We start from the raw sequence: 15,020 nt of genomic DNA on the forward strand, positions 1-15,020 counted from the left end.
CCTCGCATTTCAGTGACAGAAAGTTCTGGAATCTGAGAGGAGCCACAAATTTCCTTCCACCCAGCGTTCCCCCAAGTATTCCGATAAAAATGATACCTCACTTGTGTGGGTAGTCCTAGCGCCCGTGACAGGAAATGTTCCAAAACACAAAGTGGGCACATCCCATTTTTTGACAGAAAACAGAGCTGTTTTTTGCAAAGTGCCTACCTGTAGATTTTGGCCTCTAGCTCAGACAGCACCTAGGGAAACCTACCAAATCTGTGCATTTTTGAAAACTAGAGACCTAGGGGAATTTAAGATGGGGTGACTTGTGGGGCTCTGACCAGGTTCTGTTACCCAGAATCCTTTGCAAACCTCAAAATATGGCTAAAAAAACATATTTTCCTCACATTTCGGTGACAGAAAGTTCTGGAATCTGAGAGGAGCCACAAATTTCCTTCCACCCACCGTTCCCCCAAGTCTCCCGATAAAAATGGTACCTCACTTGTGTGGGTAGGCTTAGCGCCCGCAACAGGATATGCCCCAAAACACAACGTGGACACATCACAGAAAACAGAGCTGTTTTTTGCAAAGTGCCTACCTGTAGATTTTGGCCTCTAGCTCAGCCGGCACCTAGGGAAACCTACCAAACCTGTGCATTTCTGAAAACTAGAGACCTAGGGGAATCCAAGATGGGGTGACTTGTGGGGCTCTGACCAGGTTCTGTTACCCAGAATCCCTTGCAAACCTCAAAATTTGGCTAAAAAAACATATTTTCCTCACATTTCGGTGACAGAAAGTTCTGGAATCAGAGAGGAGCCACAAATTTCCTTCCACCCACCGTTCCCCCAAGTCTCCCGATAAAAATGGTACCTCACTTGTGTGGGTAGGCTTAGCGCCCGCAACAGGATATGCCCCAAAACACAACGTGGACACATCACAGAAAACAGAGCTGTTTTTTGCAAAGTGCCTACCTGTAGATTTTGGCCTCTAGCTTAGCCGGCACCTAGGGAAACCTACCAAATCTGAGCATTTCTTAAAACTAGAGACCTAGGGGAATCCAAGATGGGGTGACTTGTGGGGCTCTGACCAGGTTCTGTTACTCAGAATCCTTTGCAAACCTCAAAATTTGGCTAAAAAAACACATTTTCCTCACAATTCGGTGACAGAAAGTTCTGGAATCTGAGAGGAGCCACAAATTTCCTTCCATCCAGCGTTCCCCTAAGTATTCCGATAAAAATGATACCTCACTTGTGTGGGTAGTCCTAGCGCCCGCGACAGGAAATGTTCCAAAACACAAAGTGGGCACATCCCATTATTTGACAGAAAACAGAGCTGTTTTTTGCAAAGTGCCTACCTGTAGATTTTGGCCTCTAGCTCAGCCGGCACCTAGGGAAACCTACCAAACCTGTGCATTTTTGAAAACTAGAGACCTAGGGGAATCGAAGATGGGGTGACTTGTGGGGCTCTGACCAGGTTCTGTTACCCATAATCCTTTGCAAACCTCACAATTTTGCTAAAAAAACATATTTTCCTCACATTTCGGTGACAGAAAGTCCTGGAATCTGAGAGGAGCCACAAATTTCCTTCCACCCAGCGTTCCCCCAAGTATTCCGATAAAAATGATACCTCACTTGTGTGGGTAGTCCTAGCGCCCGCAAGAGGAAATGTCCCAAAACACAAAGTGGGCACATTCCTTTTTTTGACAGAAAACAGAGCTGTTTTTTGCAAAGTGGCTACTTGTAGATTTTGGCCTCTAGCTCAGCCGGCACCTAGGGAAACCTACCAAACCTGTGCATTTCTGAAAACCAGAGACCTAGGGGAATCCAGGATGGGGTGCCTTGTGGGGCTCTGACCAGGTTCTGTTACCCAGAATCCTTTGCAAACCTCAAACTTTGGCTAAAAAAACATATTTTCCTCACATTTCGGTGACAGAAAGTTCTGGAATCTGAGAGGAGCCACAAATTTCCTTCCACCCAGTGTTTCCCCAAGTCTCCCGATCAAAATGGTACCTCACTTGTGTGGGTAGACCTAGCGCCCGCGACAGGATATGCCACAAAACACAACGTGGACACATCACACAAAACAGAGCTGTTTTTTGCAAAGTGCCTACCTGTAGATTTTGGCCTCTAGCTCAGCCGGCACCTAGGGAAACCTACCAAATCTGTGCATTTTTGAAAACTAGAGACCTAGGGGAATCCAAGAGGGCGTGACTTGTGGGGCTCTGACCAGGTTCTGTTACCCAGAATCCTTTGCAAACCTCAAAATTTGGCTAAAAAAACACATTTTCCTCACAATTCGGTGACAGAAAGTTCTGGAATCTGAGAGGAGCCACAAATTTCCTTCCACCCAGCGTTCCCCCAAGTATTCCGATAAAAATGATACCTCACTTGTGTGGGTAGTCCTAGCGCCCGCGACAGGATATGCCCCAAAACACAACGTGGACACATCACAGAAAACAGAGCTGTTTTTGGCAAAGTGCCTACCTGTAGAATTTGGCCTGTAGCTCAGCCGGCCCCTAGGGAAACCTACCAAACCTGTGCATTTTTGAAAACTAGAGACCTAGGGGAATCCAAGATGGGGTGACTTGTGGAGCTCTGACCAGGTTCTGTTACCCAGAATCCTTTGCAAACCTCAGAATTTGGCTAAAAAAACACATTTTCCTCACATTTCGGTGACAGAAAATTCTGGAATCTGAGAGGAGACACAAATTTCCTTCCACCCAGCGTTTCCCCAAGTCTCCCGATAAAAATGGTACCTCACTTGTGTGGGTAGACCTAGCGCCCGCAACAGGATATGCCCCAAAACACAACGTGGACACATCACACAAAACAGAGCTGTTTTTTGCAAAGTGCCTACCTGTAGATTTTGGCCTCTAGCTCAGCCGGCACCTAGGGAAACCTACCAAATCTGTGCATTTCTTAAAACTAGAGACCTAGGGGAATCCAAGAGGGCGTGACTTGTGGGGCTCTGACCAGGTTCTGTTACCCAGAATCCTTTGCAAACCTCAAAATTTGGCTAAAAAAACAAATTTTCCTCACAATTCGGTGACAGAAAGTTCTGGAATCTGAGAGGAGCCACAAATTTCCTTCCACCCAGCATTTCCCCAAGTCTCCCGATAAAAATGGTACCTCACTTGTGTGGGTAGACCTAGCGCCCGCAACAGGATATGCCTCAAAACACAACGTGGACACATCACACAAAACAGAGCTGTTTTTTGCAAAGTGCCTACCTGTAGATTTTGGCCTCTAGCTTAGCCGGCACCTAGGGAAACCTACCAAATCTGAGCATTTCTTAAAACTAGAGACCTAGGGGAATCCAAGATGGGGTGACTTGTGGGGCTCTGACCAGGTTCTGTTACTCAGAATCCTTTGCAAACCTCAAAATTTGGCTAAAAAAACACATTTTCCTCACAATTCGGTGACAGAAAGTTCTGGAATCTGAGAGGAGCCACAAATTTCCTTCCATCCAGCGTTCCCCTAAGTATTCCGATAAAAATGATACCTCACTTGTGTGGGTAGTCCTAGCGCCCGCGACAGGAAATGTTCCAAAACACAAAGTGGGCACATCCCATTTTTTGACAGAAAACAGAGCTGTTTTTTGCAAAGTGCCTACCTGTAGATTTTGGCCTCTAGCTCAGATGGCACCTAGGGAAACCTACCAAACCTGTGCATTTTTGAAAACTAGAGACCTAGGGGAATTTAAGATCGGGTGACTTGTGGGGCTCTGACCAGGTTCTGTTACCCAGAATCCTTTGCAAACCTCAAAATTTGGCTAAAAAAACACATTTTCCTCACAATTCGGTGACAGAAAGTACTGGAATCTGAGAGGAGCCACAAATTTCCTTCCACCCAGCGTTCCCCCAAGTATTCCGATAAAAATGATACCTCACTTGTGTGGGTAGTCCTAGCGCCCGCGACAGGAAATGTTCCAAAACACAAAGTGGGCACATCCCATTTTTTGACAGAAAACAGAGCTGTTTTTTGCAAAGTGCCTACCTGTAGATTTTGGCCTCTAGCTGAGCCGGCACCTAGGGAAACCTACCAAACCTGTGCATTTTTAAAACTAGAGACCTAGAGGAATCCAAGATGGGGTGACTTGTGGGGCTCTGACCAGGTTCTGTTACCCATAATCCTTTGCAAACCTCAAAATTTGGCTAAAAAAACATATTTTCCTCGCATTTCAGTGACAGAAAGTTCTGGAATCTGAGAGGAGCCACAAATTTCCTTCCACCCAGCGTTCCCCCAAGTATTCCGATAAAAATGATACCTCACTTGTGTGGGTAGTCCTAGCGCCCGTGACAGGAAATGTTCCAAAACACAAAGTGGGCACATCCCATTTTTTGACAGAAAACAGAGCTGTTTTTTGCAAAGTGCCTACCTGTAGATTTTGGCCTCTAGCTCAGACGGCACCTAGGGAAACCTACCAAACCTGTGCATTTTTGAAAACTAGAGACCTAGGGGAATTTAAGATGGGGTGACTTGTGGGGCTCTGACCAGGTTCTGTTACCCAGAATCCTTTGCAAACCTCAAAATATGGCTAAAAAAACATATTTTCCTCACATTTCGGTGACAGAAAGTTCTGGAATCTGAGAGGAGCCACAAATTTCCTTCCACCCACCGTTCCCCCAAGTCTCCCGATAAAAATGGTACCTCACTTGTGTGGGTAGGCTCAGCGCCCGCAACAGGGTATGCCCCAAAACACAACGTGGACACATCACAGAAAACAGAGCTGTTTTTTGCAAAGTGCCTACCTGTAGATTTTGGCCTCTAGCTCAGCCGGCACCTAGGGAAACCTACCAAACCTGTGCATTTCTGAAAACTAGAGACCTAGGGGAATCCAAGATGGGGTGACTTGTGGGGCTCTGACCAGGTTCTGTTACCCAGAATCCCTTGCAAACCTCAAAATTTGGCTAAAAAAACATATTTTCCTCACATTTCGGTGACAGAAAGTTCTGGAATCTGAGAGGAGCCACAAATTTCCTTCCACCCAGTGTTTCCCCAAGTCTCCCGATCAAAATGGTACCTCACTTGTGTGGGTAGACCTAGCGCCCGCGACAGGATATGCCACAAAACACAACGTGGACACATCACACAAAACAGAGCTGTTTTTTGCAAATTGCCTACCTGTAGATTTTGGCCTCTAGCTCAGCCGGCACCTAGGGAAACCTACCAAATCTGTGCATTTTTGAAAACTAGAGACCTAGGGGAATCCAAGAGGGCGTGACTTGTGGGGCTCTGACCAGGTTCTGTTACCCAGAATCCTTTGCAAACCTCAAAATTTGGCTAAAAAAACAAATTTTCCTCACAATTCGGTGACAGAAAGTTCTGGAATCTGAGAGGAGCCACAAATTTCCTTCCACCCAGCGTTCCCCCAAGTATTCCGATAAAAATGATACCTCACTTGTGTGGGTAGTCCTAGCGCCCGCGACAGGATATGCCCCAAAACACAACGTGGACACATCACAGAAAACAGAGCTGTTTTTGGCAAAGTGCCTACCTGTAGAATTTGGCCTGTAGCTCAGCCGGCCCCTAGGGAAACCTTCCAAACCTGTGCATTTTTGAAAACTAGAGACCTAGGGGAATCCAAGATGGGGTGACCTGTGGAGCTCTGACCAGGTTCTGTTACCCAGAATCCTTTGCAAACCTCAGAATTTGGCTAAAAAAACACATTTTCCTCACATTTCGGTGACAGAAAATTCTGGAATCTGAGAGGAGACACAAATTTCCTTCCACCCAGCGTTTCCCCAAGTCTCCCGATAAAAATGGTACCTCACTTGTGTGGGTAGACCTAGCGCCCGCAACAGGATATGCCCCAAAACACAACGTGGACACATCACACAAAACAGAGCTGTTTTTTGCAAAGTGCCTACCTGTAGATTTTGGCCTCTAGCTCAGCCGGCACCTAGGGAAACCTACCAAATCTGTGCATTTCTTAAAACTAGAGACCTAGGGGAATCCAAGAGGGCGTGACTTGTGGGGCTCTGACCAGGTTCTGTTACCCAGAATCCTTTGCAAACCTCAAAATTTGGCTAAAAAAACACATTTTCCTCACAATTCGGTGACAGAAAGTTCTGGAATCTGAGAGGAGCCACAAATTTCCTTCCACCCAGCGTTCCCCCAAGTATTCCGATAAAAATGATACCTCACTTGTGTGGGTAGTCCTAGCGCCCGCGACAGGAAATGTTCCAAAACACAAAGTGGGCACATCCCATTTTTTGACAGAAAACAGAGCTGTTTTTTGCAAAGTGCCTACCTGTAGATTTTGGCCTCTAGCTGAGCCGGCACCTAGGGAAACCTACCAAACCTGTGCATTTTTTAAAACTAGAGACCTAGAGGAATCCAAGATGGGGTGACTTGTGGGGCTCTGACCAGGTTCTGTTACCCATAATCCTTTGCAAACCTCAAAATTTGGCTAAAAAAACATATTTTCCTCGCATTTCAGTGACAGAAAGTTCTGGAATCTGAGAGGAGCCACAAATTTCCTTCCACCCAGCGTTCCCCCAAGTATTGCGATAAAAATGATACCTCACTTGTGTGGGTAGTCCTAGCGCCCGTGACAGGAAATGTTCCAAAACACAAAGTGGGCACATCCCATTTTTTGACAGAAAACAGAGCTGTTTTTTGCAAAGTGCCTACCTGTAGATTTTGGCCTCTAGCTCAGACGGCACCTAGGGAAACCTACCAAACCTGTGCATTTTTGAAAACTAGAGACCTAGGGGAATTTAAGATGGGGTGACTTGTGGGGCTCTGACCAGGTTCTGTTACCCAGAATCCTTTGCAAACCTCAAAATATGGCTAAAAAAACATATTTTCCTCACATTTCGGTGACAGAAAGTTCTGGAATCTGAGAGGAGCCACAAATTTCCTTCCACCCACCGTTCCCCCAAGTCTCCCGATAAAAATGGTACCTCACTTGTGTGGGTACGCTCAGCGCCCGCAACAGGATATGCCCCAAAACACAACGTGGACACATCACAGAAAACAGAGCTGTTTTTTGCAAAGTGCCTACCTGTAGATTTTGGCCTCTAGCTCAGCCGGCACCTAGGGAAACCTACCAAACCTGTGCATTTCTGAAAACTAGAGACCTAGGGGAATCCAAGATGGGGTGACTTGTGGGGCTCTGACCAGGTTCTGTTACCCAGAATCCCTTGCAAACCTCAAAATTTGGCTAAAAAAACATATTTTCCTCATATTTCGGTGACAGAAAGTTCTGGAATCTGAGAGGAGCCACAAATTTCCTTCCACCCAGCATTTCCCCAAGTCTCCCGATAAAAATGGTACCTCACTTGTGTGGGTAGACCTAGCGCCCGCAACAGGATATGCCTCAAAACACAACGTGGACACATCACACAAAACAGAGCTGTTTTTTGCAAAGTGCCTACCTGTAGATTTTGGCCTCTAGCTTAGCCGGCACCTAGGGAAACCTACCAAATCTGAGCATTTCTTAAAACTAGAGACCTAGGGGAATCCAAGATGGGGTGACTTGTGGGGCTCTGACCAGGTTCTGTTACTCAGAATCCTTTGCAAACCTCAAAATTTGGCTAAAAAAACACATTTTCCTCACAATTCGGTGACAGAAAGTTCTGGAATCTGAGAGGAGCCACAAATTTCCTTCCATCCAGCGTTCCCCTAAGTATTCCGATAAAAATGATACCTCACTTGTGTGGGTAGTCCTAGCGCCCGCGACAGGAAATGTTCCAAAACACAAAGTGGGCACATCCCATTATTTGACAGAAAACAGAGCTGTTTTTTGCAAAGTGCCTACCTGTAGATTTTGGCCTCTAGCTCAGCCGGCACCTAGGGAAACCTACCAAACCTGTGCATTTTTGAAAACTAGAGACCTAGGGGAATCGAAGATGGGGTGACTTGTGGGGCTCTGACCAGGTTCTGTTACCCATAATCCTTTGCAAACCTCACAATTTTGCTAAAAAAACATATTTTCCTCACATTTCGGTGACAGAAAGTCCTGGAATCTGAGAGGAGCCACAAATTTCCTTCCACCCAGCGTTCCCCCAAGTATTCCGATAAAAATGATACCTCACTTGTGTGGGTAGTCCTAGCGCCCGCAAGAGGAAATGTCCCAAAACACAAAGTGGGCACATTCCTTTTTTTGACAGAAAACAGAGCTGTTTTTTGCAAAGTGGCTACTTGTAGATTTTGGCCTCTAGCTCAGCCGGCACCTAGGGAAACCTACCAAACCTGTGCATTTCTGAAAACCAGAGACCTAGGGGAATCCAGGATGGGGTGCCTTGTGGGGCTCTGACCAGGTTCTGTTACCCAGAATCCTTTGCAAACCTCAAACTTTGGCTAAAAAAACATATTTTCCTCACATTTCGGTGACAGAAAGTTCTGGAATCTGAGAGGAGCCACAAATTTCCTTCCACCCAGCGTTCCCCCAAGTAGTCCGATAAAAATGATACCTCACTTGTGTGGGTAGGCTTAGCGCCCGCAACAGGATATGCCCCAAAACACAACGTGGACACATCACAGAAAACAGAGCTGTTTTTGGCAAAGTGCATACCTGTAGAATTTGGCCTGTAGCTCAGCCGGCCCCTAGGGAAACCTACCAAACCTGTGCATTTTTTAAAACTAGAGACCTAGGGGAATCCAAGATGGGGTGACTTGTGGAGCTCTGACCAGGTTCGTTACCCAGAATCCTTTGCAAACCTCAGAATTTGGCTAAAAAAACACATTTTCCTCACATTTCGGTGACAGAAAATTCTGGAATCTGAGAGGAGATACAAATTTCCTTCCACCCAGCGTTCCCCCAAGTATTCCGATAAAAATGATACCTCACTTGTGTGGGTAGTCCTAGCGCCCGCGACAGGATATGCCCCAAAACACAACGTGGACACATCACAGAAAACAGAGCTGTTTTTGGCAAAGTGCCTACCTGTAGAATTTGGCCTGTAGCTCAGCCGGCCCCTAGGGAAACCTACCAAACCTGTGCATTTTTGAAAACTAGAGACCTAGGGGAATCCAAGATGGGGTGACTTGTGGAGCTCTGACCAGGTTCTGTTACCCAGAATCCTTTGCAAACCTCAGAATTTGGCTAAAAAAACACATTTTCCTCACATTTCGGTGACAGAAAATTCTGGAATCTGAGAGGAGACACAAATTTCCTTCCACCCAGCGTTTCCCCAAGTCTCCCGATAAAAATGGTACCTCACTTGTGTGGGTAGACCTAGCGCCCGCAACAGGATATGCCCCAAAACACAACGTGGACACATCACACAAAACAGAGCTGTTTTTTGCAAAGTGCCTACCTGTAGATTTTGGCCTCTAGCTCAGCCGGCACCTAGGGAAACCTACCAAATCTGTGCATTTCTTAAAACTAGAGACCTAGGGGAATCCAAGAGGGCGTGACTTGTGGGGCTCTGACCAGGTTCTGTTACCCAGAATCCTTTGCAAACCTCAAAATTTGGCTAAAAAAACACATTTTCCTCACAATTCGGTGACAGAAAGTTCTGGAATCTGAGAGGAGCCACAAATTTCCTTCCACCCAGCGTTCCCCCAAGTATTCCGATAAAAATGATACCTCACTTGTGTGGGTAGTCCTAGCGCCCGCGACAGGAAATGTTCCAAAACACAAAGTGGGCACATCCCATTTTTTGACAGAAAACAGAGCTGTTTTTTGCAAAGTGCCTACCTGTAGATTTTGGCCTCTAGCTGAGCCGGCACCTAGGGAAACCTACCAAACCTGTGCATTTTTTAAAACTAGAGACCTAGAGGAATCCAAGATGGGGTGACTTGTGGGGCTCTGACCAGGTTCTGTTACCCATAATCCTTTGCAAACCTCAAAATTTGGCTAAAAAAACATATTTTCCTCGCATTTCAGTGACAGAAAGTTCTGGAATCTGAGAGGAGCCACAAATTTCCTTCCACCCAGCGTTCCCCCAAGTATTCCGATAAAAATGATACCTCACTTGTGTGGGTAGTCCTAGCGCCCGTGACAGGAAATGTTCCAAAACACAAAGTGGGCACATCCCATTTTTTGACAGAAAACAGAGCTGTTTTTTGCAAAGTGCCTACCTGTAGATTTTGGCCTCTAGCTCAGACGGCACCTAGGGAAACCTACCAAACCTGTGCATTTTTGAAAACTAGAGACCTAGGGGAATTTAAGATGGGGTGACTTGTGGGGCTCTGACCAGGTTCTGTTACCCAGAATCCTTTGCAAACCTCAAAATATGGCTAAAAAAACATATTTTCCTCACATTTCGGTGACAGAAAGTTCTGGAATCTGAGAGGAGCCACAAATTTCCTTCCACCCACCGTTCCCCCAAGTCTCCCGATAAAAATGGTACCTCACTTGTGTGGGTAGGCTCAGCGCCCGCAACAGGATATGCCCCAAAACACAACGTGGACACATCACAGAAAACAGAGCTGTTTTTTGCAAAGTGCCTACCTGTAGATTTTGGCCTCTAGCTCAGCCGGCACCTAGGGAAACCTACCAAACCTGTGCATTTCTGAAAACTAGAGACCTAGGGGAATCCAAGATGGGGTGACTTGTGGGGCTCTGACCAGGTTCTGTTACCCAGAATCCCTTGCAAACCTCAAAATTTGGCTAAAAAAACATATTTTCCTCACATTTCGGTGACAGAAAGTTCTGGAATCTGAGAGGAGCCACAAATTTCCTTCCACCCAGCATTTCCCCAAGTCTCACGATAAAAATGGTACCTCACTTGTGTGGGTAGACCTAGCGCCCGCAACAGGATATGCCTCAAAACACAACGTGGACACATCACACAAAACAGAGCTGTTTTTTGCAAAGTGCCTACCTGTAGATTTTGGCCTCTAGCTTAGCCGGCACCTAGGGAAACCTACCAAATCTGAGCATTTCTTAAAACTAGAGACCTAGGGGAATCCAAGATGGGGTGACTTGTGGGGCTCTGACCAGGTTCTGTTACTCAGAATCCTTTGCAAACCTCAAAATTTGGCTAAAAAAACACATTTTCCTCACAATTCGGTGACAGAAAGTTCTGGAATCTAATAGGAGCCACAAATTTCCTTCCATCCAGCGTTCCCCTAAGTATTCCGATAAAAATGATACCTCACTTGTGTGGGTAGTCCTAGCGCCCGCGACAGGAAATGTTCCAAAACACAAAGTGGGCACATCCCATTTTTTGACAGAAAACAGAGCTGTTTTTTGCAAAGTGCCTACCTGTAGATTTTGGCCTCTAGCTCAGACGGCACCTAGGGAAACCTACCAAACCTGTGCATTTCTGAAAACTAGAGACCTAGGGGAATCCAAGATGGGGTGACTTGTGGAGCTCTGACCAGGTTCTGTTACCCAGAATCCTTTGCAAACCTCAGAATTTGGCTAAAAAAACACATTTTCCTCACATTTCGGTGACAGAAAATTCTGGAATCTGAGAGGAGACACAAATTTCCTTCCACCCAGCGTTTCCCCAAGTCTCCCGATAAAAATGGTACCTCACTTGTGTGGGTAGACCTAGCGCCCGCAACAGGATATGCCCCAAAACACAACGTGGACACATCACACAAAACAGAGCTGTTTTTTGCAAAGTGCCTACCTGTAGATTTTGGCCTCTAGCTCAGCCGGCACCTAGGGAAACCTACCAAATCTGTGCATTTCTTAAAACTAGAGACCTAGGGGAATCCAAGAGGGCGTGACTTGTGGGGCTCTGACCAGGTTCTGTTACCCAGAATCCTTTGCAAACCTCAAAATATGGCTAAAAAAACACATTTTCCTCACAATTCGGTGACAGAAAGTTCTGGAATCTGAGAGGAGCCACAAATTTCCTTCCACCCAGCGTTCCCCCAAGTATTCCGATAAAAATGATACCTCACTTGTGTGGGTAGTCCTAGCGCCCGCGACAGGAAATGTTCCAAAACACAAAGTGGGCACATCCCATTTTTTGACAGAAAACAGAGCTGTTTTTTGCAAAGTGCCTACCTGTAGATTTTGGCCTCTAGCTGAGCCGGCACCTAGGGAAACCTACCAAACCTGTGCATTTTTTAAAACTAGAGACCTAGAGGAATCCAAGATGGGGTGACTTGTGGGGCTCTGACCAGGTTCTGTTACCCATAATCCTTTGCAAACCTCAAAATTTGGCTAAAAAAACATATTTTCCTCGCATTTCAGTGACAGAAAGTTCTGGAATCTGAGAGGAGCCACAAATTTCCTTCCACCCAGCGTTCCCCCAAGTATTCCGATAAAAATGATACCTCACTTGTGTGGGTAGTCCTAGCGCCCGTGACAGGAAATGTTCCAAAACACAAAGTGGGCACATCCCATTTTTTGACAGAAAACAGAGCTGTTTTTTGCAAAGTGCCTACCTGTAGATTTTGGCCTCTAGCTCAGACAGCACCTAGGGAAACCTACCAAATCTGTGCATTTTTGAAAACTAGAGACCTAGGGGAATTTAAGATGGGGTGACTTGTGGGGCTCTGACCAGGTTCTGTTACCCAGAATCCTTTGCAAACCTCAAAATATGGCTAAAAAAACATATTTTCCTCACATTTCGGTGACAGAAAGTTCTGGAATCTGAGAGGAGCCACAAATTTCCTTCCACCCACCGTTCCCCCAAGTCTCCCGATAAAAATGGTACCTCACTTGTGTGGGTAGGCTTAGCGCCCGCAACAGGATATGCCCCAAAACACAACGTGGACACATCACAGAAAACAGAGCTGTTTTTTGCAAAGTGCCTACCTGTAGATTTTGGCCTCTAGCTCAGCCGGCACCTAGGGAAACCTACCAAACCTGTGCATTTCTGAAAACTAGAGACCTAGGGGAATCCAAGATGGGGTGACTTGTGGGGCTCTGACCAGGTTCTGTTACCCAGAATCCCTTGCAAACCTCAAAATTTGGCTAAAAAAACATATTTTCCTCACATTTCGGTGACAGAAAGTTCTGGAATCAGAGAGGAGCCACAAATTTCCTTCCACCCACCGTTCCCCCAAGTCTCCCGATAAAAATGGTACCTCACTTGTGTGGGTAGGCTTAGCGCCCGCAACAGGATATGCCCCAAAACACAACGTGGACACATCACAGAAAACAGAGCTGTTTTTTGCAAAGTGCCTACCTGTAGATTTTGGCCTCTAGCTTAGCCGGCACCTAGGGAAACCTACCAAATCTGAGCATTTCTTAAAACTAGAGACCTAGGGGAATCCAAGATGGGGTGACTTGTGGGGCTCTGACCAGGTTCTGTTACTCAGAATCCTTTGCAAACCTCAAAATTTGGCTAAAAAAACACATTTTCCTCACAATTCGGTGACAGAAAGTTCTGGAATCTGAGAGGAGCCACAAATTTCCTTCCATCCAGCGTTCCCCTAAGTATTCCGATAAAAATGATACCTCACTTGTGTGGGTAGTCCTAGCGCCCGCGACAGGAAATGTTCCAAAACACAAAGTGGGCACATCCCATTATTTGACAGAAAACAGAGCTGTTTTTTGCAAAGTGCCTACCTGTAGATTTTGGCCTCTAGCTCAGCCGGCACCTAGGGAAACCTACCAAACCTGTGCATTTTTGAAAACTAGAGACCTAGGGGAATCGAAGATGGGGTGACTTGTGGGGCTCTGACCAGGTTCTGTTACCCATAATCCTTTGCAAACCTCACAATTTTGCTAAAAAAACATATTTTCCTCACATTTCGGTGACAGAAAGTCCTGGAATCTGAGAGGAGCCACAAATTTCCTTCCACCCAGCGTTCCCCCAAGTATTCCGATAAAAATGATACCTCACTTGTGTGGGTAGTCCTAGCGCCCGCAAGAGGAAATGTCCCAAAACACAAAGTGGGCACATTCCTTTTTTTGACAGAAAACAGAGCTGTTTTTTGCAAAGTGGCTACTTGTAGATTTTGGCCTCTAGCTCAGCCGGCACCTAGGGAAACCTACCAAACCTGTGCATTTCTGAAAACCAGAGACCTAGGGGAATCCAGGATGGGGTGCCTTGTGGGGCTCTGACCAGGTTCTGTTACCCAGAATCCTTTGCAAACCTCAAACTTTGGCTAAAAAAACATATTTTCCTCACATTTCGGTGACAGAAAGTTCTGGAATCTGAGAGGAGCCACAAATTTCCTTCCACCCAGTGTTTCCCCAAGTCTCCCGATCAAAATGGTACCTCACTTGTGTGGGTAGACCTAGCGCCCGCGACAGGATATGCCACAAAACACAACGTGGACACATCACACAAAACAGAGCTGTTTTTTGCAAAGTGCCTACCTGTAGATTTTGGCCTCTAGCTCAGCCGGCACCTAGGGAAACCTACCAAATCTGTGCATTTTTGAAAACTAGAGACCTAGGGGAATCCAAGAGGGCGTGACTTGTGGGGCTCTGACCAGGTTCTGTTACCCAGAATCCTTTGCAAACCTCAAAATTTGGCTAAAAAAACACATTTTCCTCACAATTCGGTGACAGAAAGTTCTGGAATCTGAGAGGAGCCACAAATTTCCTTCCACCCAGCGTTCCCCCAAGTATTCCGATAAAAATGATACCTCACTTGTGTGGGTAGTCCTAGCGCCCGCGACAGGATATGCCCCAAAACACAACGTGGACACATCACAGAAAACAGAGCTGTTTTTGGCAAAGTGCCTACCTGTAGAATTTGGCCTGTAGCTCAGCCGGCCCCTAGGGAAACCTACCAAACCTGTGCATTTTTGAAAACTAGAGACCTAGGGGAATCCAAGATGGGGTGACTTGTGGAGCTCTGACCAGGTTCTGTTACCCAGAATCCTTTGCAAACCTCAGAATTTGGCTAAAAAAACACATTTTCCTCACATTTCGGTGACAGAAAATTCTGGAATCTGAGAGGAGACACAAATTTCCTTCCACCCAGCGTTTCCCCAAGTCTCCCGATAAAAATGGTACCTCACTTGTGTGGGTAGACCTAGCGCCCGCAACAGGATATGCCCCAAAACACAACGTGGACACATCACACAAAACAGAGCTGTTTTTTGCAAAGTGCCTACCTGTAGATTTTGGCCTCTAGCTCAGCCGGCACCTAGGGAAACCTACCAAATCTGTGCATTTCTTAAAACTAGAGACCTAGGGGAATCCAAGAGGGCGTGACTTGTGGG

Source organism: Pleurodeles waltl, chromosome 1_2 (genome assembly GCF_031143425.1).
Source record: "Pleurodeles waltl isolate 20211129_DDA chromosome 1_2, aPleWal1.hap1.20221129, whole genome shotgun sequence".
NCBI classification, from domain to species: domain Eukaryota; kingdom Metazoa; phylum Chordata; class Amphibia; order Caudata; family Salamandridae; genus Pleurodeles; species Pleurodeles waltl.